Source organism: Salvia miltiorrhiza, chromosome 1 (assembly GCF_028751815.1).
Source record: "Salvia miltiorrhiza cultivar Shanhuang (shh) chromosome 1, IMPLAD_Smil_shh, whole genome shotgun sequence".
NCBI classification, from domain to species: Eukaryota; Viridiplantae; Streptophyta; class Magnoliopsida; order Lamiales; family Lamiaceae; genus Salvia; species Salvia miltiorrhiza.
The window spans coordinates 47771950-47798805 of NC_080387.1; the positions used below are offsets into that span (position 1 = coordinate 47771950).

At 34.9% G+C, this 26856-nt stretch overlaps 2 long non-coding RNA genes across 2 annotated transcripts; one reads left to right on the plus strand and one right to left on the minus strand.

Annotated features, from left to right (window-relative positions):
* The first annotated feature begins 20288 nt into the window (after window positions 1-20288).
* On the plus strand, window positions 20289-21483 carry LOC130988070 (uncharacterized). Its single transcript, XR_009089965.1, has 2 exons — window positions 20289-20779; window positions 21294-21483. It is a non-coding gene; the product is annotated as an uncharacterized LOC130988070 (long non-coding RNA).
* A 3768-nt stretch (window positions 21484-25251) lies between these two features.
* Window positions 25252-26476, minus strand: LOC130988079 (uncharacterized). Its single transcript, XR_009089969.1, has 3 exons — window positions 26287-26476; window positions 25645-25687; window positions 25252-25553 (listed from the first exon to the last, which is right to left on the minus strand). It is a non-coding gene; the product is annotated as an uncharacterized LOC130988079 (long non-coding RNA).
* Between the last annotated feature and the right edge of the window lie 380 nt (window positions 26477-26856).

A 26856-nucleotide genomic window follows, 5' to 3' on the forward strand; every position in this document is an offset into this window, starting at 1 on the left:
GACCGGCGATGGAGGTGAGGCGGCGTGACTGAGGCCGAGAAGTAGATGGGAGTGAGTCCAGAGGGCAGAGATGGAGGTCAGGCGGCGCGGGGAGTGAGAAGACCGAGAGGGAGAGAATAGATGAATTAGAAATTAGGTTTTCAAAGTTAATTCTATTTTTTTTAATATATCTAATATTATTAATAAAATAAATATAAAAAATAAATAATATATTTTTAATTAAATCGGATCCACGGGTCGGATCTGGATCGAATCCGGATCTCAAATGTCAAGATCCAGATCCAGATCCGTTTTAGAAAATGAGATCCAGGTCCGGATCCAGATCCGCGGATCCAAAAAATTGAGATCCAGATCCGTCAAATCGGATCTGGATCCACGGATCTGGACCGGGTCCAGGATCCACTGCCATCCCTAATCGAACGCATCCAAAACCCAATAGTTAAGTCGACCCGGGAGATCTTGGATGGTCAGATCTAGATCATCTTCGAATCCCAGCTTGAGGTCGTTCATCTCTGCAATTCCTTTCACAAGAGCACATGGTGTGGTCCGGGTAAACAATGAGGCGTAATCCTTCTCGGGCTTGATTACTTGTTGCTTGTAGTTAATCAACTCTTATTTTCTCTTCTCATGACGTGTTTTCTTCGTCACAACCACGGGATAGTCGGGAACAACGTTTGTCTCAGTGTCAGTCTTTCCTCTAATCACCACGCCCACATTAAAATATATTAACAATAAAATCATAATGAACGAATTCTGTATGTAATAAAAGCATTCACATACATTCCAATTAAAATTCATTAACACAAACAACAATATTCATTGCTAATTAGATAGCACCCATAACAAACTCCATAAAAAAAACTTTGCCAGAACATGTACACAAATAAAAGATGTCCACAAAAAATTCATATATCAATAAATATATTTATTTATGTGGTGAATATGTCAACATTACAATCCTTAATTCACATTTTCAACATCAAAATCGCATGGTTTAAGACATTCAGTGTTCACATAAAAAAATTCATATCAATACAAGTATTTAAATAATAGCACATTAATAAGGTCCACAACAAAAGGTGATCCACCAACTACTCACAAAAATAAATTCATTAACCTCTCTCAAATAATTCATGTATTCACCCAAGTATCCATTTGAATCATCATTATCATCTCGATTTTGGTCACCATTGTTGGACGATACCTGCTGCTTCAAATCCTCCAACGGAAACAGAAGCTTCCATAGCTGATGCCGGTCCCGACCCTATCCAGCAAGAAGTTGAGAGACGACGACTTGAACTCTGCCATTGGAAATCCCGGCCCCGACGACGGGTAGGGATCTGCCGGCGACGGCATGAAGAAGCTCAAACCCCTCAACGTGGACGCCAGCCCCGTGAGAAGCTCCAGCGACGAGAGTTGAGGCAGCGGCGGCGAGTGGAGGTGGATCATGTCGCTGAGGGCCTTGAAATCGTGGTGGTGGGCGAGGTTCAGATCCTGATTAGGGTTTTTCGTTGAACCATCAACCCCCCCCAGAAAAACTCAGAATAATTTATTCACTATTTAAGAACGAAAATGCGTGAAATCCCGAAAAAAAATCAGATGAAAAACAATGACCGTTCATAAAAAATCTCACCGCTCTGACCGCCCTTGGTTCGTGCCATCGCCGGAAAATGGGTTGAAGAAGACTGGAAATATGACCGCCCTAAGTTCGCGCTGCCTCAAAAATCTGGTCGATGCCTCAGGGAATTTCTTTAAGAATAACAAGAGATAGTGAAAATATTCATAGGGTTTAACTTTAATTGGTTAGGTGCATTTAATTGGACCGATAAATCAAATTAATTTTCTAGTCATATTTTCAAACCTTCTTCCCTATTAATTCACACAAATACTCGATTCATATCTTTGTTATATAATTTCAATCCAATCAAATCTCTCCTCTAAATTAATTAGGCGTCTTTCTCGGTTATTTTCATATACTCATTTGGAAAGTCCACATATCATGCCAACTATACCCTTCCGAGATTGCCTGCGCGAATCAACTAATACAACACAATGAATAATTTGAAATGTTTACAACTTAATCTCAGCCGTTAAAAAGGTAGAGATCTACTGTTAATATAAGTTCTACAATAAGACCCTTTATTTTTAGTGAGACCTGAGGCACGATCTCGTGCGTTTATTTCATCAATCCTATGGCTGATATTGTATCTAGAGGGAGAATTTTTTTTTTCACAGGGTTCGAATCCTGGAGGGAGCGAAATATTTTAAATTCCGTTATTCATCAGTATATACTGCCTTCTTCATCAGTTTATATGTCTTATTCATTACCAATTGTTTAAATTTCATTATTCATCAGTATATACTGTCTTGTTGCCATTGTTCATCAATATATACGTCTTATTCATTATATTCAGTGTCTCACGAAAAATATGGAGTCTCATTAGAGCGCGGCGCCCCTATACATATATTCAGGGGCGGTATGTTGAAAAAATTCAAATGTCAAGCGTCGACATAAAGCATTGGAACCTCCATCACATTCATATACATAAAAATTCGTTTTTAGGTGAAGAAGGTCATGGAAAGAAAAATACTTATTTATCAATATATATAAATAATTCATATACTTATTTATCAATACAGCAAACCTTATATATATTGGTGTTATTTTTGCTTTAGGTGGGAAATAATTAACGCACAATTTGATTCCTTTTTTCGCGCGAGTAATACACTCCCTGACTCCCACACTTAAATAATTCGAACTCTCAACCTATTATTTGAAGTATAACTATTTTACCAACTTGTTTGGTTATTTGCACATTTTAATTTTTGGTTGTAAGGTTTGCCTTGGTGGTTGGATTGCAATTAAAATATTTATAAATATTTCCTCCGTGTCTCCTTTTCGTAGGTCATAAAATTAACTAGTCAAATGTGTAGATTAAGTTTACTTAAAGAACTCGTAATTATTGTTTCAAAAAAAATCATAATTATTGTAAAATATTATTCGTGACGTACGTGGCCAGAGCACCTGTCAAAAATCAAGACGAAGAGTTCTGGTTTTGAATAAATACAAACTAAGATTTAACTACTATCAAAGACAATTAGTGTAAGTGATAAGACATGATTAATTATAAAATAATTTAATTAATTAAATGATTATTTTTTTAATTTGATCTATAATGGATAATATATCCGCATTTAAGTAATTATTTATCACTTCAAAATTATGTGAATTATTCAATTATCACATAATTATATCAATCTTGTTTATCTCATTCATCAAACCAAACACTATATATATATATATATATATATATATATATATAGGAATAGGATCATGTAGATCCCTATGCTTATAATAGATCCGTAGATCCAAATCTAGACCACACATTTATGACATGTGGCGCATTAAGATGGTGACACGTGGCAAGGAGTTTCCAAGCATTTCAAGGCAAAATATGGAGAGGGGTAAAATTGGAATGTAATTTTCGGATTTAATAATTAAAAAAAATATAAATATTTTTATATTTTCTCAAAATAGATATATATTTTAGATGCATATAGTTTCCCACGAAGATGAATAAAGTTTTCACATGAAATGCATAACTTTAAACAGAAAAATGCATTTGATTTATACAGTTTTGGTATTTTCACCACCCCACCCTGCACCACCCCCCAACCCACCCCACACCACCCCCCAAAATAGTCATGTTTCACATGCATATAAAATCAAACAAAAGTGCATAAAGATTTTACATAAAAATGCATTAAATTATACAAAAAATGCATTTCATTTTAAATTTTTTTTATCAGGAAAAAGGGAGTATTATAAATCTGGTATTTTCGCCACCCCACCCCTGCCCCTCCCCCCACCCCCCACCCAATTTTTTTTTTAAACTGATTTTCTGACCACTGACCCCCCCCCCCAATTTTTTTTTCAAAACTGATTTTATGATTGTTGAGTCGCTGACCCACCCCCCCCCCCCAATTTTTTTTTAAAAAACTGATTTTCTGACCGCTAACCCCCCACCCACCCTCCAGCCCAAAAAAAATTATATTTTTTTAAAAAATGTAATGCATTTTTGTGTGAAAGTATATGCATTTTTGTGTGAAAGTATATGCATTTCCGTGCGAAAGTATATGCATGTAAAACATGTAATTTTTTTATGCATGTAAAAATCAGTTTTTCAAAAAAAAAAAAAAATTGGGGGGTGGGGGGGTCAGTGGTCAGAAAATTAGTTTTTGAGAAAAAAAAAAAATTGGGGATGGGGGGATAGGGGGTGGGTGGGGATGGGGTTCTGGGGTGGGGTGGGGTTCAGGGGTGTGGGGGGTGGGGTGAAATCTTATGCATTTTTATATGAAACTTTATGCATTTTTATATGAAAGTTCATGCATTCTCGTATGAAACTTTATGCATCTAAAATATACCTATTTTGAGAAAATCTAATTTTTTTTTAATTTCGAAAATTACATTCCAATTTTACCCCTCTCCAGATTTTGCCTTGAAATGCCTTGTCACGTGTCGCCATCTTGATGCGCCACATGTCATAAATGTGTGGTCTAAATTTGGATCTACGGATCTATTATAAGCATAGGGATCTACATGATCCTATTCCTATATATATATATATATATATATATAGTGTTTGGTTTGATGAATGAGATAAACAAGATTGATATAATTATGTGATAATTGAATAATTCACATAATTTTGAAGTGATAAATAATTACTTAAATGCGGATCTACGGATCTAAATTTGTATTGAGTGGTGGATTCGGATATAAAATTGCATGGTTGATATAGCCTCTTGCACATGTGAAAGTATAGATGCCTTGATTGAGTTTGTCGTAATGCTATTGAATTTTGTATGTGTTGCCTAAAGTTTGAAGAGCACAGTAGCTCATTTGTGTTGCAAAGATGATTTGATTATGTTATGTTGGTTTGGACGTTTGTTATGAGAATAAATTTGAGTCAAATGTTAGGTGCACAGATGGTTTGGTATGTTGCACATGTATTTTGATTGCATAGTGACATAGTTGTTGATTGCATAGATGCTTAGCTAAGTTGCACAGTTCGTTTTTAAAGCGCACAGTTGATTAATTGTCTCTTCTTCATTTGTTTTCATTATTTAATTTAATTTCATTTAAATTGTTAGTTAGTGCATAGTAAATAATATGTTGTGCAAAAAATTATTTAACTGCAAAGCTAAAAAAATATAAATTATGAGGTTTGCACAGTAAATAAAATGTGTTCTAAGATATTTTAGATGTGCATTGGTGCATTGGAAAGTTCTACTTGCACAAGCAATATTTTTTGTTTCATAGATGTTAAGAATAGTTGCACAATTTTGTGGATAAGTCTATTGGGTTGTTCATTTATTTTAATTGTTTAATCTAAGTGCATTTGAATTGTGAGTTAGTGCATAGTATATAATCTATTCCACAAAAGAAGTTTTAGTTGCATAGCTTAAGATTATAAATTATTTTAAATTTTCTGCTGCATAGATGTTAAGAATAGTTGCACAAATTTGTGGATAAGTCTATTAGGATGTTCATTTTCTTTAATTATTTAGTCTAAGTGCATTTGAATTGTAAGTTAGTGCATAGTTATAATCTGTTGCACAAAACAATTTTTAGTTGCATAGCTTAAAAATTATAAATTATTAGGTTCTGCACAACAAATAACATGTGTTACTCGATAATATTGTGTATTGTTGATTTCCATACGTTTTTTTTTTATTGTAAGAGTTTTTAAGCATGAATTGGTGCATTGGAAAGTGCTACTTGCACAGTTGGAATTTGTTGTTGCATTAGACTAAAACCATGGAATTCAATAGTGTCTATCTTCTTAGTGCAACGATTCTTATTAACTGTGCAACTAAAAGCTACGTACCATTAAATCAACTGAAATAATTAAATATGCAACTTATTCACATGTTATGCAACTCAATAAAATTTTTGTAAAAGAAAAAAAAAACAATAATCGACCATGCACTAATAAGTATCAAAATCTATGAATTCAATCGTGCATTTTCGTCCATATTTGTGCAAGTGTATGCAAAAATAATAACTATCGTACAAATTTAAAACAAAAATTGTTCTTCGACTTTTACATTACCTTTAATACTTATGCACATCAAAATATTTAAAAACACTACATCCAATATTTTAAATTTATTTTCATAATGAATTGCATAACATTAACAAATATGACAAAAGTGAATGAGAATCAATCCCATAAAAATCTCTTCTTTAATTAATTCAATAAAATGCAAATGACTCTATTAACCTTTAAACTACGAAAAACTAAAAAAACGGCACCTCCTAATTAAATTTCCTAATTATGCGGAATTATTAAATGAAATAATCCTAACCACTAGATCTATAATTTTAAAGGCTAAGATTAGGTTCCTAGTTCTCATTTTAATAGAGGTTTTTATTAGAACCTCTCCCTATATATATATATATATATATATATATATATATATATATATATATATATATATAATGTACACGCCTTAACTTGGATAATTTGATCTAGTTTTAAATTGATCTCATATATTTTATTCATGCGCCATCTCAATCAAGCCGATATGTGTCATTGTTCACCCATGAAACTCATAATTAGACTACCTCCATCAGTGACTTTCTCTCAACCCAACCTCCAATTAAAATATTCATTTCTCTCTCTTCCACATACACAACCCAACCTTTATCTTAAATCTACTCCCATTAGTGACACTCACATGACCTAAATATTTATTTTTTTGTTTTATTTTTATTCTTATTTTAGTCACAATAATTTTTAAATATATTTTCAAAATTCAAAAAAATAAAAAATAATAATAAAATCTAAAATTTACTTAATTATACAACAAAAATTACAAGAGTTAAATAAAATTAAAAATACATAAAGTAAATTACAAATACATATAGAAAATTTAAATTACATGTACAATAAATGCAAATTACATATTCAATTAATATTTAAGTTTTTTCAGAATTTTTAATTTATTTATATTATAAATAACTATTAAAGATAATATTTAAAATTATATATATAATTAAGTGGCACCCAATGAAAGGGTGCCACGTGGCATTGACACTCCCTTGCCTCAAGGGCGGTGAGCCGCCCAGTGTCATGCAATTGACCTCAATTTCTATTTAATTTATTTAGTTTCATGCTTTGTCTTATATGGTGACACTCCCATGAGTGTCACCGGTGGGGATAGTCTTAGGAGTTAGGCTCTTAAAATGATGATCACAGTACATAGGGTTTCCTTGTTCATCTATCAAACATTTACTTTTGATTTGTAACTGTCTTTTCTATTTTAAATTAGGGATTAAATTACTTTAAAACATTATTGTCGGAATCACAATTATGCCAAAAATGTAATGATTAATAATCATTATCTTACGAATAAAGAAGCATAATGGTTTAATTGCAACTGATCACTCTTTCTGTAAATCAAGGAATTGTGAGATTTTAATTATTTATTTCTATTAAAATCATATTTTTTTCATCGTAATTTTATTTTTTATATGATACTTAATCATTGGTATTTTTTTTTTTTTTTTTGATCAGATAAAATTTCATTAAGATAACTGTGGTACCAGGGGTACCTAAAAATTCAAACAAGAAGAGAGAAATAAGGAATCAGAACACCAAGAAATGAAGCTCGATTCCTTTGCAACAATACCAAAAGATTTATTCAAACTCCAAATTCTTCCTTTAATTTCCAGCATCAAGTTTTGGATCCCCCACGTTTTCCCTTCAAATCTGCTCTCGTTACGTCGTTTTCAAAGGAGCCACACCGTGCAAATCCAGACCGCCTTGAGCATGTTACCGCTCTTCTTTCCTTTCCCAAGATGAATGAACCAATTGTAGTGCTGCTCCAGCTTCATGGGTCTCGCTGAAGAGATACCAATCCACTTCTGGATCTCATCCCACACTTGTTGAACTTTATGACAGTGCAGGAACAAGTGGTTTGCTGTCTCTTCACTAGCCACACACCCATTACACCAAGACTCCTCAACATTCACTGCCACGTTTCTCTTAATCAAATTATCACACGTAGCTAACTTGTTTCTCAGACATCTCCAAGCGTGGACTTTGGCCTTATGAGGGATGGGCGACTTCCACACCGTTGCCAGAAGATGTACTGGAATGTTTGTTGTGGGCTCTTCAATTATTGTAGTTGCAATAATTTGATACGCAGATTTTGTCGAGAATTCTCCATCTTTAGTCGCCTTCCAAGTCCACTTATCCTTCTTACCTGCACAAGGAGCAAAAACAGACTCGATCGCCCCCCTCTCCCTCTCAAACAGCTCCCTACGCCAAAGAAACTCCCACTCCCATTTACCCTCAACCCACCTGCCCGACTCCCCGATGGACACCTCCTTATTACCACATAACTGGAACAATCTAGGGAAGACAAAACGTAACGGTTTTTGTCCCACCCACCTGTCTCCCCAGAACTTGGTATCAAACCCATCACCCACTAGACGTGATAGGTTTTGAACAAACCAATTCTCGGACGACCCCCCACAGCCTTCAACAATCTTTGGCCACCATCCCCCTTTCGGATGCCTCTTCCCCAACCTCAACCTACCCTTCTCCCCCCACTCCACCTCCCCAAAAATAGATCTCACCACCCTTGCCCACAGAGACTCCCTTTCTTGAAGGTACCTCCAAACCCATTTCACCACCAAGACTCGATTAAACTCCTCTAAATTTCTAAAGCCCAACCCACCTTCATCAAATTTAGAACAAAGATCACTCCATTTAATCCAAGCCAAAGACTTCGATTCACCATTCCCTCCCCATAAAAACTTTACAAAGATAGAATTGACACGTCTCACAATGGTTTTAGGCATGAGAGAGAAGGAGAGCTGATAGATAGGAATGGCTTGCAACACCGCTTTGACCAAGGTAATACGACCAGCTAAAGACAAATTCCTCGCCTTCCAGTCTACAACTTTCTTTTTGATTTTATCGGCAATGTTATTCCAATCAACGACGCTATTGCTTCGGCCACCTATTTTGATACCAAGATACTTGAAAGGCAATGAGCCAACTTTGCATTCCAGAATATCAGTCATCCTCCTTACCTTCGCCTCCTCGACCCCCACTCCAATCAAACTGCTTTTTTCGTAATTCACCTTCAACCCCGAAACAAACTGGAAAAGATGTAGAATATTCTTGACAACAGCTGCGTTCCTCTCACAACCATTAAGGACAAATATTGTGTCATCGGCGTATTGAAGATGAGAAATCAACACATTCTCGCTCCCCACTTCGGCAGGGAATAACAATTGCTTTGACGTTGCTTTCTGAATCAGCGAATGGAGTCCTTCAGCTGCAATAAGGAATAAAAAAGGAGACATCGGATCTCCTTGGCGTAGACCTCTTTCCATCGGAAACTCTCCCGACGGCGATCCGTTCACCAACACATTTGCCGACGCGGAAGAAAGACAGCCATTAATCCACTTCCTCCACTGAGGATTGAAGTTAAGTAATTCCATCATGGCGTCAATGAAATCCCATTCGATCGAGTCATAGGCCTTTGCAAATTCAATCTTGAAAAAGATTCTGCCGAGCCTCTTCTTTTTTGCCTCATTAATCAGTTCGTTCAGAATTACTACACCATCAAGAATGAATCTTCCACAAATGAAGGCGCTCTGATTGTCGGAAATGATTGAGCCCATGACTTCTTTCAATCTCCTTGCGAGGATCTTGGCAATAATCTTATAAAGGCTGCTGATCAACGAGATGGGTCTGAACTCTTCAATTGACCCTGCTTCTTGCTTTTTTGGTATGAGAACCACGAACGAAGTGTTACACCCTCTTGGAATTTTACCATTAGCATGGAATTCCGCCATCACCTGGACGAGGTCTCCTTTGATAGTGTCCCAAGAGGCCTTCCAGAATGTGAAATTAAATCCGTCCGGCCCCGGACTTTTGTTCCCGTCACTGTTCCAGATTGCTTCTTTGATCTCGTTTTCCTCGAAGGGTCGGATGAGCCATCTACTATCATTGTCATCCAATTTTCTTTCCATGAAATCTGAAGGAAATCGCGGCAGATTCCTTTGTCTTTTCTTGAAGAACTGTTGAAAATGCTCCTTAACTTTGCTCTTGACTATCTCCGGCTCTGAAATCCATTGATTGTTGAAGGAAAGCCCTGAGAAATCAATCATCTTCCTTCGGCCCGTAATCACTCGATGAAAGAAACTCGTATTGAGATCTCCTTCCCGAAGCCATTTTCCATTTGTTTTCTGATGTAGCAAGCTTATCTTGTTTTTCATCTGCAGAAAGATATTGGCTTTAATTTCATTCCTTCTGATAATTTCCGACTCTTCTAACCCGAGCGTATCATCCAAAGCATCCAGCTGCGAGAGTTCATCTTTAAGATTTTGGATCCTATGTTCGATGTTGCCAAATGAGGTCAAGTTCCATTCCTTCAAAGCTCCCTTCAACTTCTTAAGTTTTTCTTTTACTACAAAACTCCTCCATCCATTAATCTTTGTCTCCCCCCACACTTTTTCCACCAGCTGTGCGAACTCTGGATGAGAAGTCCACGCATTGATGAAACGAAATGGCCTCGGACCCCAATCCGTTGATTTGGTTGTGAGAATTATTGGGCAATGATCCGACACTGATCTTTGTATCCCCCGACTGCTGGTTGAAGCCCACACTCTAAGCCACTTCTCATTGACAAGAAACCTGTCCAATTTGCTCTTGCAGGCTCCACTTGGCTGATACCAAGTATACTTCCTCCCTTGGGTACGAATCTCCATCAACCCACCCTCTGTAATAAAATTGTCAAAGTTCCTAATTTCTGCTGAAACGTTCATCTCCCGACATCCCATTCTCTCATCCGATTTCCTTACGGCATTGAAGTCGCCCAACACACACACACAAACATCCTCATTCTGTTCAACAATCAAACCAATCACCTCCCATAGTGCTGCCTTCTCACCCGAATTTGCTGGTCCATAAACATTAATGAAACAGTTTTTAATATTACCTTGTTTCCAAACTCCGTTGACGATCACCGCTCCTGGAACATTCCAAGTGCTTGATGCCTCAAAAACCTCTCTATTCCACACACTGGCAATTTCTCCCGATCTTCCGTCGGCCATCCGGACAGCGAAATCGACGCTATTCGATCCCCACCAAGCTTTGCATACACCTTCCTTGAAGCACTCCATCTTAGTTTCCTGTAAAAAACACAAATCGATATTCTGAGCTTTGATGATATCTCTCACATCTTTTTGTTTCACACTGCTTCCCAGGCCTCTAATATTGTAAGACACTATATTCATGGATTCACGATTTGTTCATCTCCCAGCTTTTGAACCTCACTGGCCTTCTCCCTTTGTGCTTCGATTTGTTCAACAATCACTTCCTCCGGCAATTCGGTTGTCAGACCCAATTGTTTCCCCAATTTCCAAATTTCGCATCCTTCGATTTTGTTAAGTAGATCGGTCTTTTGAGGCGCCTTGTCTCGTTCTTTGTCTCTTCTAGCGGTCAACTCGCCTTGTTCCCCTTCATCTTGAGCGATTTGAGAGATGAAATCCTTCCATCCACTTTTTTCAATTTCTCTTACACAAGCCTTTTTCTTCTTCTTGTTTCTCCCTTCACCTTTCTTCCTCGGTTGAATGTCCTCTCCCCTGTTTCGCATCGAGCTCTCGACCACCCCGGAAGAGGCAAGAACTATTGAACTGGACTCAAGCGACCCGGAGACCCAATTCGCATCATTCCTTTGTGCAGAGACGCCGGATTTCCTTCCTGAATTTGGAGCTGCCTCCCTCGGATCCAAAGTTGCGGGAATTGCGGCCACTGAAACAGACATCCGGCCTTGACTTGTTTGTTGGTTGTCATCGTGACTTGTGGTCCCCTCTTCTTGGGCGTGGATAATGGGTTGCTGCGAGATTGATGGATTATTGCAAGGCCCAAGATCATTCCCATCATTCACGTGGTTTGGGAAGTCACAATATTCTTTATGGACTCCCACTTGTTTTAGAACCTTTATGACCCCACAAGGATTCCCCATCTGCGTGAAAAGCTCCCCCAAAGCACCAGAATTATTATTAAATTGTATCCTCCTCTGAGACCCTACTTCCACCCACCCGACATTACCATCCTCGTTTTGTAGCGCCCCATCCACGCTTAGCTCAGGAATCGAAGATGTCTTCTCCTGGGTGACTGAAATATCTTTTTCATGATTGCTTTGTTCCTCTCCGTAACCGATGCATGCCTCCGCCGGTACCTGAGAATCCGCATCCGACGACCAGTCGGACTCGGTTCCTGATTCCTCAAACACCTGGGAGATCTCCAACTCCGATCTCCTCAAGTCGTGCAATTCTTGGATCCTGATTCTAAAGCAGGCTCCTTCGATTCTACACTCCATCACTCTGTCAACCGGTGCTAACCCTGTTGAGATTTGGATAAGGGCCTCATCCAATTTCTCTTTTTGCTTTGTTTTTTCGTTGATCTTAAGAACCATTCCGAATCAAGCACTTGCGGTTTCGAAAAACCTAGGACACCATGCGTGGAGCGGGACTCCGCTCCATTTGGTCCAAACCACGCGTTGCTGCGCTACATCCACATACTTCCAAGGACGGTACCATTGGAACCAGAAGTCACGCCATTCTTCGAGCTCCTGTAACGCCTTCTCCACCGTAAGCTCTTCGTTCTTTTGAATAAGCACAAGATTACCCCCCATGGTTGTCACTTTGAGTTTGCCAGCACACTCGCAATTAATCTCTTCTCTAATATCTTCCCAGCAAAAGTCGGACTTGATAAACCCAGAATATGTTCCTTCCAACCACGACTTTTCCGCTTCCGAAGGTTGGAACTGCAGCAATTTCGTTACATGTGTATCCATACCTTTGTTTCCCACCAAGGCGTCCTTAAAAGTGGTTCCCGTCGTTCGTTTGTTATCTGAAATGTTCCCGCTTTTTTTATACTTCGGGTTCGCCTCAAACTTCGTCACCTGCCTTTGATCGCTTGCCACCTCCTTTTCTCTTTCGAATCTCGGTTTGTAAACTCTCAGTTTATAACTCCCAATCCAAAGAGAATTAAGCTTTGCAAGAAGGCACTCTTGGTCATCAACTCTTTCGAACCTAACAAAGCCAAAAGGCTTACCCTTTAGGTCGAGTTTTCTCGGACAATATACCTCGACTGGTTTCCGGACTGTACCAAACTTTCTTCTCAGGAAATCCACGCTACAATCTTTAGGTAGATTATTGAAGAAGAAGGTAGTCATTCCATCCCTTCGTTTTGCCGAAACCTCGCCTCTGTCATGATTCCGACGTCCATCAGCGCCATTCATCCCAGCAGCTCTCCATGCATGAAGGTTAAGGTTCCTAGGGTTTGGGGAATTTTGAAGCCTCTCCGGAATACGCTCGGGACGGGACCAACCTACCCCTCTCTTCCTCACCACTCTCCACTCTCCACTCACTCTCCATTGTTCAGAAATTTTGAGAAAATTTCATAACAGACCTGTTAACCACCGTTTAGCTCTTCACTTAATCATTGGTATTTATTTTATATAAAACTTTTTTTTTTACGAGAGCAACGTATAAAATGTAGAAATGTTCACGTGCATCGTGAATACTAGTGTCACATTACCATATAAGATCTATATGCATAAGCATCGATCCTCAAGATATCTACAAGTAAGCTTTACTTCAAAATATACTTAATCGTTCTCCCTCAAATATAAATAAATAAATACTTAATCATTTTATTGCCCCCCAAATATATATAGATTCATGTTAGTACTGAACTAACTAATCAATACGTACCTATATCGATTGTACCACTTATATTATTTATGATGCGGTGAATGTTCTAATCCTAAATATATAAAAACATGAATAAATAATTTTAATCGATACAACGAAATACAAAATTCAGTATACATAATTTGTGGGATCTCTATCTCTCCCTTATTAAATTGAAACGAAATGCACGTAACAACAAATTCCAAAGCACAAAAAGGAATCTAATGAAGGGTGTAGCTTTCATAGGATATGAAGAAAAAGAAAATTCACTCTTTGACTAATGTGGCGTGTGGGGATAAAAATATTCATATATATGTTGTGTACGTAAAATTAAGCTTAATATGTCAAATGCATTCGGATCACTCAAATTAGTTCTGATATGCAAAAGAAAAAGTGGTGTATATTTTTAGATGCATACAAAATTCAAGATGTTACTGCATCTTCTTCTTTTTTTTTTTTTTGTTTGAAAGTGATTGAAGAGCCAAAATAGAACCATTTTACATATGTGGTGGTCGAAACAAGTTGCTTTAATTTGACGTTTGGGGTGGGAGTAGGGCCTCAGATTATTGCGGTAAGAGAGGCCAACAATTGAGCTATTTTTGCAAATTGGCCCTCCACCTTTATTTCTCAAATTAATCATCATTCTTTATCAACATATCACATGCTTTTATGACTCTTTCAGATACATATTTTTAATATCTCTTTTTACAACTAGCTTATATAGATAAAAGTATATAAATTAGTAATTCATTATTTATGGAGATGAATTAGAAGTTTCAGATATTCCATTACTCTTTATAAGTTATGTTATTTGAGTTGATTTTATTTGCATCCGCATCACATCTTATTCAAATGATGGGAATCAATTCTAATAATATAATATAAATATTCAATTATGTATATTATGAGCCATGAAAAGTAGGAGTATTTTTTTTCAGTATCCTCGAAATTAATGCCAAACTCTTTTTCTACATATTTCTCTCTTTAAAAGATTGAATGCAGGGTTTGTGATGGTTTATGAAAAAAATTCCCACTAAGAATATTGTTCTAAGAGTGATTAATGGCTGAGAATTTACCAGAAATAGTTTGTAGAGATGAAAAGAGACACTTATTATGAAAACATGAAAAGTTGCATCTGGAATTAATTAAGTTTTCAAAGTTACAAATTATTAAAAATTGTAATTGGAAATAATTGCGAATGAGACATCAAGAAAGTTTCAACGAGACAACTTTGAAAATAATCATCTTGATATAGTAAAAACAAAAAAAGTAAATATAATTATAATAATATTAAAAATTAGACAATATTACTAAAATACTCTTCACCATGCGAATAGAATTATAATATGAAAAACCGAGATGAGAAAATGAAGAAAAAACCCTAAAATTTGTGTATCTAGAGACAGAAAATTAAAAAATCGTTTGAAATTAGAATTTAGCAAAATTTTATACCATGTCAGCAAAATCGACATCTTTCATATGCCACTCAACAAAGTGTATGTTTTTACCTGTTAAGACTATTAATTAGGTGCAGGGGCGGAGCCAGACTTTCGACTCAGGGGGGTCCAAAATTTTTTTTTTCAAAAAAATAATAATTAAATAAAAAAAATTAAAAAATAAATAATAATAATTAATATAATTATAATGTTATTTAAATTATATAGCAAGTTAAAAAAAATAAACATAATTATTTTTTTAAAAAAAGTCCAATATAACAATTAGCAAGCATATTAATAACCAAGCACAAGTTATATTGTAAAGTCAATACCCAAAATCATCATTTGCAAGCTCTACAGAAACGGGGCAGAAAACTAGAAAAGTCTCAAATTATAGCATATATTTTCTTTAGAAAAGACATACCTTACCATTTAGCAACATTACCTTTGTTCTGTCACAATATACATAATACATCATACCATAAATATTGTCTGTAAATGCATTTGAATTATTATTATAGCAGATGAGATAACCACCACATTAATCGTCTAGCATCACTAAACTAGTACGATAATTTATTGTTTTATTTTTTGGAAGGACACTGGAATAAATTTATGTGAATAACCGATTAATTAACCGATTAAATTATAATTAATATATATTTATTATATATACTCTCATCCCAATTCTCATCTCAAATATGAAACTATATCATTCTGAATTCGCATATTAAAAGAAGGAAACAATTCCATTCTAATTAAAAGAATAAGCCCACTCAGCAGCCCATTTAGCAACTCTCTCTCTCTTCCAAAATAACCACCGACCACTGCCTCCTTGGACTCTCTTCTCTCTCTCAAATTAATATTTTTTATTTTTTTTAAATATATTTGTAAAATTACTAAAATACCCCTGGGATTTTTGGAAATTCCAGGGGGGTCCAGTGACCCCACTGCCCCCCCTGGCTCCGCCCCTGATTAGGTGGGTGTCATTTTCCCAGTAAAAGCCCATGAAATGACTTGTAGGGAAATTTGATCAAGAGCTTAATTACGTGTATAATAGCTGCATCGCACTTGTGATCAATATCATTACTTAACTAACATTTTGTTGCATGTCATGTGATTATGCTTGGCCCAATTTTGAAGATCATAATTCATACATACATAAATTGCAAAATATAATATAATATCATGTCTTATTTGATCGGCCAAACCAATGTAATTGGTCGAGATTATGAACATTTTTAAATTCAAACTATACTGCATAAATAATGAGGGAGAAATAGTAGTCCACTTTGAATGCGGTCAAATAGACGACGTGTCACCAAAATAAATCTGGATAGGGTTGTCCAGGTAGTCCGAAATCAAACTGACGTCATTATTTTAATACTATAAAAATATAAAAAGTTGACTTTGAGGTGTCTCCTAGAAAACGTAGTGAAGTAAAACAATGGATAGGTTTGCTGGTTTGTTGGACACAGTTTTTCTCAATCATACATAAATGTAGTTGGTAAACGTTGTTAGAGCATCCCGCATCCGCAATGGGCATACTTGATAGCCTACTTGATAGTGAGTTGTGTTATTAAGTAAGTAATGCCGTATTGATGTTACTTGATAGCTTACTTGATTTTTATAATTTTTAAAGAGGAGAGAGAGATTTTTAAAGAGGAGAAGAGAATTAAAAAAAAAAGAAAATTACTCGTGCATACTCGAACACTCGAGTAGCACTCGAATCGCCCCTCCCTGCAACGCCTTACTCGAGTGCACCTCTCTACTCGAGTAGGCGCTCGAGTAAGGGCGTTGCCAATGCTCTTAAGCTTCAAGTATTACTAATTAATATTCAATTACCAGATACAGTTAAAATTTCACACAGTTATTTGGGACCGGAAATTATTATAGGAAAATTATTCTTAAATATTGTCTTGCATAAAAAAATATTTTTTCTTAGAAAAATGAATTCAATATGATAAAGGATAGTAGTACATAAAATACATTAGATGTTGATCATTTTTACCGACTACCTAGTAACTAATTGCTCATACCAATACATGAATATTTTTCATGAAATCATTACGTTTCCAACCAAAATCAACCCAATTAAATATCATCATAAAATAGTTATAATTATTTTACTGTACTCTATTGTAATACTGACTTGTACGCGAGAGTATTTTAGAGGCTTTTTCTACTAGGCCCTGGGACTTGGGCTGGGCTGACCCCATAAGGGCTATACTTTTACAATTTAGTAATTTAGTGTAATTCTAGAATTTTATTCATGTCCCGTTTTATTTGAGTTAACCCTCTTCTAAAATAATAAAGGGTGCGTTTATTTTTTATGATTAAATTTGGAGGCACTCTCTCATGCAATCGGTTGCACCGTGCAACTGGTTTCTGAATGACACTACTTCAACATACAAATGATACTTGAAGAAGTAGTGTCATTTTCCGAATGAAGTAGTGTCATTTTGGAAACCAGTTGCACGGTGCAACCGATTGCACATGAGTATTTGTGTTAACTTTGATAAATAAATAAAAAAATCCTTATTTACTTTGATGAATTGCAACATTAAGATATCTCAAGGCCCTTGATTATTTATATCATTTAAGCTAGTTTTGTTTGATTCTTATCCCATAAAAAAAAGTAGGATTGAAGATATTCTACTCTGCACTCTAAAAAAAAAGATAATATATACTCTTGAAGATAAAAATAGTCAATCATGCATATAATCAATCATTCAAAGTAAACGCCCCTAAGAGTAATTTTATTCACAATTTCCATTTTTCTCATTATAACCTCTTATTTAAAAATAATATTAATAATTATTGTAAACATACTATCTTTCCCTTATAATTTAGATATAAAATTCTAATCAATACTTAATTATAACTTCGTCCAATACAACAAAATACACGTAAAAATATATTCCTTCACCATTGGAATAGCCGCTAGAGAAAAAAAAATTGCAGACGTTAAAGAAGCAAACCATTAAAATACAAAAATACAACTTCAATTTCTAACAAGATATCAATAATATATTTAGTCATCTACTGCTTTTCTTCATTTTCTAGCTTTATAGTAATTCTATTTCTACTAAGGACGAATTTTGCACATATAAATTTAAAATTAATCTTGTAAAATGTAAATAAAATCCGGCATCATGTTCAACCATCTACTCCTTTTCTAATCATATCCTTATTAGTTTGTATCCAACAAACCAAAAAGATGAGTTTGGATTAAAAATTAATTATTTGAGTTTTCTTTTTCAAATTCTCATTTTTGATTCCTTCTTTGCTTCTAAAACTCTGCAAGTAATGTTTTTTCTTCTTTGGACTTTTCTAATAATCTCATCTTCCTTTTCCCACAATACAACAATGAAGTTATATCCTCAGAGTGATAAATTATTTATTAATTATTTAATTTGGAGCTATGAATTCTAGAATAAAATAAAAAAAATTATATTATTATTATTATTTTAAAGAGAAAGATATATTGAGTAAAATGGAGGTTATGAATATAATCACCCAAATAATAATTATAAATACTCATGGCCCGTTTATTCATCCGTACTTCATTTTCATATCCGTGTTATGCATTTTTCTCATATAATATAAGTATTAGGTATCTTTAACCTGCTTTACAAATCTAGAAGAGACCTTAATTTTTTCGTCTTAATTGAAACACAGATAACATACCTCTGAACAAAATTAGAACTTCATTGAAACACAGATAACGTATCTTTAAACTGCTTCTGAAGTGGGCCACATGTGACTATCTCTAGATTATGAATTTATCCTCTTGACTTCAGTTCTAGCGAACATTTCCATTCAATTCAAGTATCTGCTTTTTAGTTATGAAGAGATACGTACCATTTATAAATTGAAGTAAATTTTAGGTAGGTTTCCAACTGCGATGAGGCATTGTTTTTATGGTGCTAGTTGCAAGAAGAATTATAGCCCCCCTCCCCTCCTCTAGGATATGGGTGAAGGGATTTGGATATATATCGAAGGAAATATGAATTTAGAGTATTTGGAATTGGACTTGCTTTTGCAATTCATCAATTGAAGATATATGACATCTGATGCACTTCTGTGCTCTACAAAGTTAATGTATAGTATGCGCCAACATTAGTGCACAAAACTTCAAAACTTGTGATGATTTGAGAACGAAGTATAGAAGAATATAAATTACATTATTTGTGAGTTGTGGATTGTAGGTCATTTAATTTGGGGGTTATGTGTTATATGGTCAAATAGTAAATTTATAATTTTTTTTTTATAAATTACGTAAGTAAATTCATAATTTTTTATTTTATTATTTTAGATGAAGGACTATATTAAGTAAAATAAGGATTATGAATAGAATTATCCCCTAAATTATTATTATTGAGCGTGAGACAATCTCACAAATGTAAGAAAACTAATACATTTTTAAGTGGGAAATCTTATTATAGTCATCTTTCATAAAAACATAAGTTTTAAAGCCCTAGTTTATAATAGATAAGTTATATAGTCATTTTAAGTTTAAAAGACTATAACACCCTTTGACTTTTTTGTACTCGATGGTGTACACGATGACACCACCGTGTAAACCATCGAGTACTCGTGTACACCATCGAGTACTTCGATTACTCGATGGTGTTATAGAAAATTTTCAATTTTTTCATTACTCGATTGTGTACTTGATGGCACCATCGAGTACTTCGTCGAGTACAAATTAGTGAAAGGGTTTTATAGTATTTTAAGTTTAAAATGGCTATATAACTTATCTATTACTCCCTCCGTCCACCAAAAAGAGTCCCATTTGGGATTCGGCACAGGTTTTAAGAAAGTTGTTAAAGTAGGTGTAAGAGGAGTAGAGGTAAATTTATAGGGGTAGTGTTAATAAAAAAATTTAAATTCTTAATCCCAAATTAAGTTTTGAACTTCTAACAGCTTGCAAACACCATCATTCAATCACCATTTCTCGAATGAAACTTGAATTCTGTAACACCCCGATAACTTAGATTTATTTTATAAGTTTAATTAATGGTATTTTCTTGTATAGCTTATTATTATTATTATTATTATTATTATTATTAATGATTCCTATTAGAATTAGAACTCCTTTTATCATCTTTATTCTTTATCTTAGTAGGAGATATACATAGAAAATAATTTTTTTATATTTATCAAAAGCTCTTTAGAAACTAGTATAAATATGGGATCCATTTTCAAACCCTAAAAGAGACGGACACACTAATTAATTAGGGTTTTAGAGAGCAGAGAGGGCCAGAAACGTGTGGAGTCAGATTTTCGCAGGAAATCAAGTTCTGGCAGTTTCAGGAGAACGGCCATAACTTCCTCCACAGAACTCCGATTCAAGCGAAACAGGCGGCCACGGAAAGCTCTCTCGAAGACGAAGAAGTCGTATTTCTGGGCAAAATACGATTTGAGGACGTTTGAGGCTTCAAACGAAGGCTTGAAGCTGACTGGTCTGTTCAGCTGCGATTTTGACGAATTCTTCTGGTGCGGCGCTATTAAGACCTTCTTTCCGGTTTTGTTTTGTTTCGACATTAAGGTGAGGGATTTTACGCTTATTCATATGGTTATATATGTTTTTATTATCGCGTTTGATTACTTGTTTACGTGCATCAAACTATGACTATGTTGTTATGTGCGATCATGGGACCTAAGCCATTGATCTATGTTATGTGTGATCATGGGACCTAAGCCATTGATCGATCATGGGACCTAAGCCATTGATCTATGTTATGTGCGATCATGGGACCTAAGCCATTGATCTATGTTATGTGCGATCATGGGATCTAAGCCATTGATCTATGTTATGTGTGATCATGGGACCTAAGCCATTGATCGATCATGGGACCTAAGCCATTGATCTATGTATGTGTTTGGTCATGGGACTTAAGCCATCGACTCAAACTACGATTATGTTTGTCAAGGGGCTCCGGTCTCTTGGCGTATGTTTGCAAGTATGATAACGTGATTTGATTATATATGTGATGTATATGGATATTTGTTATGTTCCTCACTGAGTATATTTTCAATATGCTCACCCCTTATCTTTTCAGTTTTGCAGTTTTAGTGTCGAGGTGGCCATGGAAGTCGAGAATGACTAGAGATTTAGTATTTCCATAGAAATTTAAGTTGAAACATGTTACTTTTTAGTTTATCATTTTATTTCATGTTACTACTTTAGTTTTGACAAGTTGATTTTAAATTGGTTTAAACTTTTATAATTCAAGAAATTTTATTTTTATATATTAGTTTTCAAAGATTTTATATTGAAAAGTTTATGAAAATTGGGGTGTTACAAATTCATTCATCAAAAAAGGATTAGTAACCCTCAAACCTCAATTGTCATCACAGGGCGACACAAACCTAAGGCAAAGCATCAAATGCAGTTTCATGTTCTGATCCAACATATTCAGCCATAGCATCACATACATTACAAAAATTCATCAGCCAACTCAGACGACAGACCAAGGCAAGCATAGCATCATCAATTGCAATTTCATGCAATTTCAGACCAAGACAAGAGATTCAGCCATAGCATCACAGACATCACGAAAATATGGAATCATCAGCCCTCTTCACAAAACCAACATTTCAGCCACCACGAGAAGTCGAAAAAAAGAACAGATTCACCACCACATAAATAGATTCACCACCTAAAATCGGAAAAAAGGAACAGAGGCGACGAGTCATAAAGAGGCGGCGACTGTGAATCAATTTGTCTATTTGCCGATTCATCTCCGAAAATCAAAGGGAGGCGGCGCTTTAGGATTTTGGGCTCAGAGGGAGGCGGCAATTTGAGGGAGACGACACCTTACCTTACGGTTTTGGGCTAAGAGGGAGGCGGCGCCTTAGGGTTTCGAGCTCAGAGGGAAGAGAGGCGGTCGGCGGTGGCGTTCCTCGCCGGAGAAGAGAGGCGACGCCACGCTGCCCGATGTTGCACCCCTCTCTCTAAAATCCCGCTGCCGCCGCCACATTCTCTTTCACCACCTACTTAGGCCATCAATGGTCACCGACTCAGGCCACTAGAAGGGGCGGCCTCGCCGGAGAGAGGCGGCACAAGTGCAGTTTTAAAACTAGGGTTCCAAAGAAATGAAAGAAAGTGAAATGTGCGTTTGATTTAATCAGAAAATGAGGAAGGATTTTAATTAAGGAAATAGATTAGGATTTAATTAAAGAAGTAAATAGATTATTTATTAGTTATTGTGGTGGGTCCATGAATGGCAAATAAAGTAAATATGAAAGTCAAAGAAGGGTAAAATTGTATAAAAAGTGAAACATGACTCTTTTTCGTGGACAAAAAAAGGCGGTGAAACAAAACTCTTTTTCGTGGACGGAGGGAGTATAAACTAGGGCTATAAAACTTATGTTTTTATGAAAGAGGGCTATATGTGATAATTCCCACCATTTTTAAAGTATAAGAATTTGCTTGTATCCAGTACCATACACGTCCCATACCAGTGACCTAAAAGGAAAAGGAAAAATCAAATCAAATTATTTATCCAATAATTCAATATATATATATATATAGGGTGCCGCTCCAATAGGACCCCCTAATTTTAATGAGATCTAGAGCACGATCTGGTGCGTTTGTCGTTTCAATCCTATGGCTAGAGTTTTTTTTTTTTCTAATTTTGTTTATTATTTAATTCCATAAAGGTTAAATTTGTCATTGCCGATTTTTACATATCTTTTGTAGATTCTTTTCATATCTTTCACGTTTTGCATATCTAAGTTTTTTTTTTATTTATGTTAATTTTTATTCGATACATATCTTTGATGTTTTTAATTAATTATTTTTAATTTGCTCTTATTCAATTTCTCGTTCTAGTTTAGTTTATTATTAGGCAGTTTTCGTTTCTTCATAAAATATTATTTTGTAATCCGAAATCTTTTTGCTCATATACCTGTTCATGGAGAACTCCGGTAAGTTTATTATTTTGTTATTTTTGCATAATTGTTTTTGATCGTTTGGAAGGTTAATAGTTTTTATAGTTTCCGTTTCTTGATTTCTCTTTAATTTGCAATTTTTATTCTTTTTTATTTTCATACACCTATCGTTCCATTGTTGTCAGTTCCTGCAGTTTTTGTATCTGTAATTTTTTTTTTTTTGCAGAACCTGATTCTGGCGAAGGAGAGGGCGCATGTACCGTTCCTCAAGATAAAACAAAATTAATCGAAGGTTTGTTATTTGTCAGCAATACGCTTTTATTCATTATATTTTGGATATAATGCATCCGAATTTACATTAGTTTATAATGTTTAGTATATTGTATTTGTTCAATTTTTATTTTTCTTCATGATTTTGTATTTGTTCAGTAATTGTTTTTACACAGAAAACCCTAATATTTATGATTTTTTTTTCATGATCAAATTCTTAATTTTCAATACAGTAAATTATTTTTTGCTAACCTAGTTAGTAATATTTATTTTCTTATTATGTACAACTGTGTATTGTTCAATATGTTTTTTAATACTATTATGTAATTTATATATGTAGTGCCTGTTAATGATTCCGAAGATGATTCACGTGAAGATTTATTTTTTCCTAAATGCGATGATTCTCTGAAACCTCGGGTTGGTCTAGTATTTCATACTTTGGAAGTAGGAGAGGAATTTTATGATTATTATGCTAGTTATTGTCGATTTGAAACTAGAAAAGGCACAATCAGACGAGCGAAGGATGGAACGATTCGCAAGAGGTGGATTTATTGCAATCGTGAAGGTTTGAGGGATAAGCTTGAACCCTTAGCTGTCCATTCAAATAAAAAACGCAATTGATCATCATTTAGAGTTGAATGTATGGCCAGAATTATTTTGCATGTGGCATCAGGTGGATATTATAAGATTGTCACGTTCAATGAAGGTCACACTCATCCTATGATCCCTGAAATTAGTCGTCAATTCATGATGACCAATAGAAAAGTTGGTGATGTTCAACAAATGGTTATCCAATCTGCCGTAAAAGCAAATATTGGTCCAATGAAAAGTTTTCGATTTTACAAGGAGCTTGTTGGTAAGTATGAAGATGTTGGATGCACTAGCAGAGACTTCAGGAATTATACTCTCGATTTGAAGGGTTATACTAAGGGCTCTGATGCAGATATATTGGTTCAATAATTTAAGAAGAAACAACAATATTGTGATTCATTTAAGTTCTATTACGAGCTTCATGAAGGGATGAATATGATACGTTGTTTGTTCTGGGCCGATAATGTATCCATCAGAAACTACAAGTTGGTTGGTGAAGCCATTTCGTTTGATGCTACATACAACACGAACGGCAATGATTAGTTATTAATATTTTATAACAGTTGTATAATTTGTAAATATGATCGCGCGCAGTAACTGGGAGAATATTCACAAATTCGTATTGAATATTGTATAATTTATTGTTGAATGTTGTTTTTAGCTTAATTTTGTTTACATTATTATGTATTTAATTAATATTTATATTTGTTGATATTTTTTAATATGCATCTACACAGGTACAATATGATACTCACGCCATTGACTGGAAAAGACAATCACGGTAGATGTGTGTCGTTTGGAGATGCTCTGTTGTTTCACGAAGATGAAAACGTTTATGCTTGGGTTTTGGAAAGATTTAAGGAGTGCATGGGTTCTGCTAGCTCCTACAATGTTGATCACTGATCAAGATCCAACACTGAGGAAGGCAGTTGCATTTGTTTGGCCTTATACAAAACACAGATTTTGTATGTGGCATATAACCATGAAGGTTGCTGAAAAGTTGCCAAATAGTTTGACGGACAATTCTGGTTTGAGGGTGAAACTCGACAACATAATATGGACCGACAATGATGAGTCGACTATTTTCGAGGAGAAGTGGAGAGATTTTGTTGAGGAATACGAATTATCCGAAAACAGATGGTTTAATGACATGTACGAGGATCGTGCATTATGGATTCCTGCGTATTTCAGAGATATACGTATGAATGGGTTATTTCGCACTACGTCTTTATCGAAGAGCGAAAATGGTTTATTTCGACAGTATTTGAACAAGAATTCAGATCTCTTGCTATTATATATGAATTTCAACAGCGCAATGGACTATCAACGTCATACATACCATAAGGTTACATATGATGATGAGACTTGTGCGCCAATTTTAAAAATATATGAAACTACAATTACTATAACACAGTGAATTAAAAAAATATATCATTTTCAAAGTCACAATAACCCTAAAAATAATAATTTTTTTAAAACAAGTCTACCACGAATTACTATTCCAGGCAGTGCAGTGGTCCTTTGTTTCTTCTTCACCGGGGAATCACCATTTTCCCCACCCAAAGCTTTTTATGAACAAAAGATAAGGAGATCATTAATTTTCTAATTGATATAAGCAGAACCGCAAATATAGAAATAAATTAATACAAATTATACCTTTTGCATTATTCTTCACTTTTGATTGACCAACCATTGGTGCCTTAAGTAAACAAATAAAAACATGAAATTAGCATATTTTACTGTAAACGTAAAATTAAAAATTCAAACTTCAATAATCAATAGAAAAACATCCAAAATAATACGTGCATAAAGTGCATATAAAAACCCCATCAATTTTTTTGTTTATTCCTTCTATTTTGGGTATAGATTAGTACATTTAGTACATAAAAAAGGCTCAGATTTAGTCGTCTGTGGAATGGAGGGCGAATGCTGGTAGGGTTCATACAGAAAGAAAAAAAAAAATCAATATTCATAAACACAATCCCAACACCTTTTTGAAAACGACAGATGCAAATAAGGACAACACGTGCGTTTTGTAAAAGATGAGGGGCCCATACAGTAAATCGAAGTTATTATTCAACAAATCTTCATAAATAAGCATAAATAACCATTTCTCCATTTTGTTTTGGAAAAATCGGGAAAACTGAGAAAGACAACATAAATCGAAAATACTAGTAAACTTATTACTTGAATTTCTCAAAATCGAGTCCAACTTGTTCACCAAAAAACAAATAGGGTTCCGCCTTGTCCACCTTGTTCACCAAAAGAACAAAAAAAACATAATAATTTTTATCTAACCTTTGAATTTCGCCGCCCTTGTTCACCAAATAAGGTTCAGATTTGTATTTCGCCGCTGAGGGGAAGAAATTGTAAATGAAGAAAACCTTAAATGTAAATGAATAATGAAGCAAATGTAAAATGAAACAAATGAAAATTAGACAAACAATAATTCACCGCCTAAACTAGTGAGCAAATGTGAGCGGTAATTTTGGAGCAATTAATTCACCACCGATTTTTGTGGGTGTAGTTAAGACCGTTTAATGCCTAAAATTACTCAAAACCCCTTTTATTAGTGTGAACGCATAAGCCATTTTTTAATTAAAAATTGGATTAAATAATTCCCTAAAAAAAGCTACACGGTTGGATCAATGTAATCCTATGGTTATTAATTGATCTTAGTCCTAACACTTAAGGGGGGATCTCACTGGAGTGCACCCCTATATATATATATATATATATATATATATATATATATATATATATATATGTATATAGGGTTAGGTTATACTAAGAATGAACTTTTTAGCTAATGATTTCGGCCCAGTATTGCTCTTTTCGGATTCATTGTTGGCTATTCACTCTATTGTT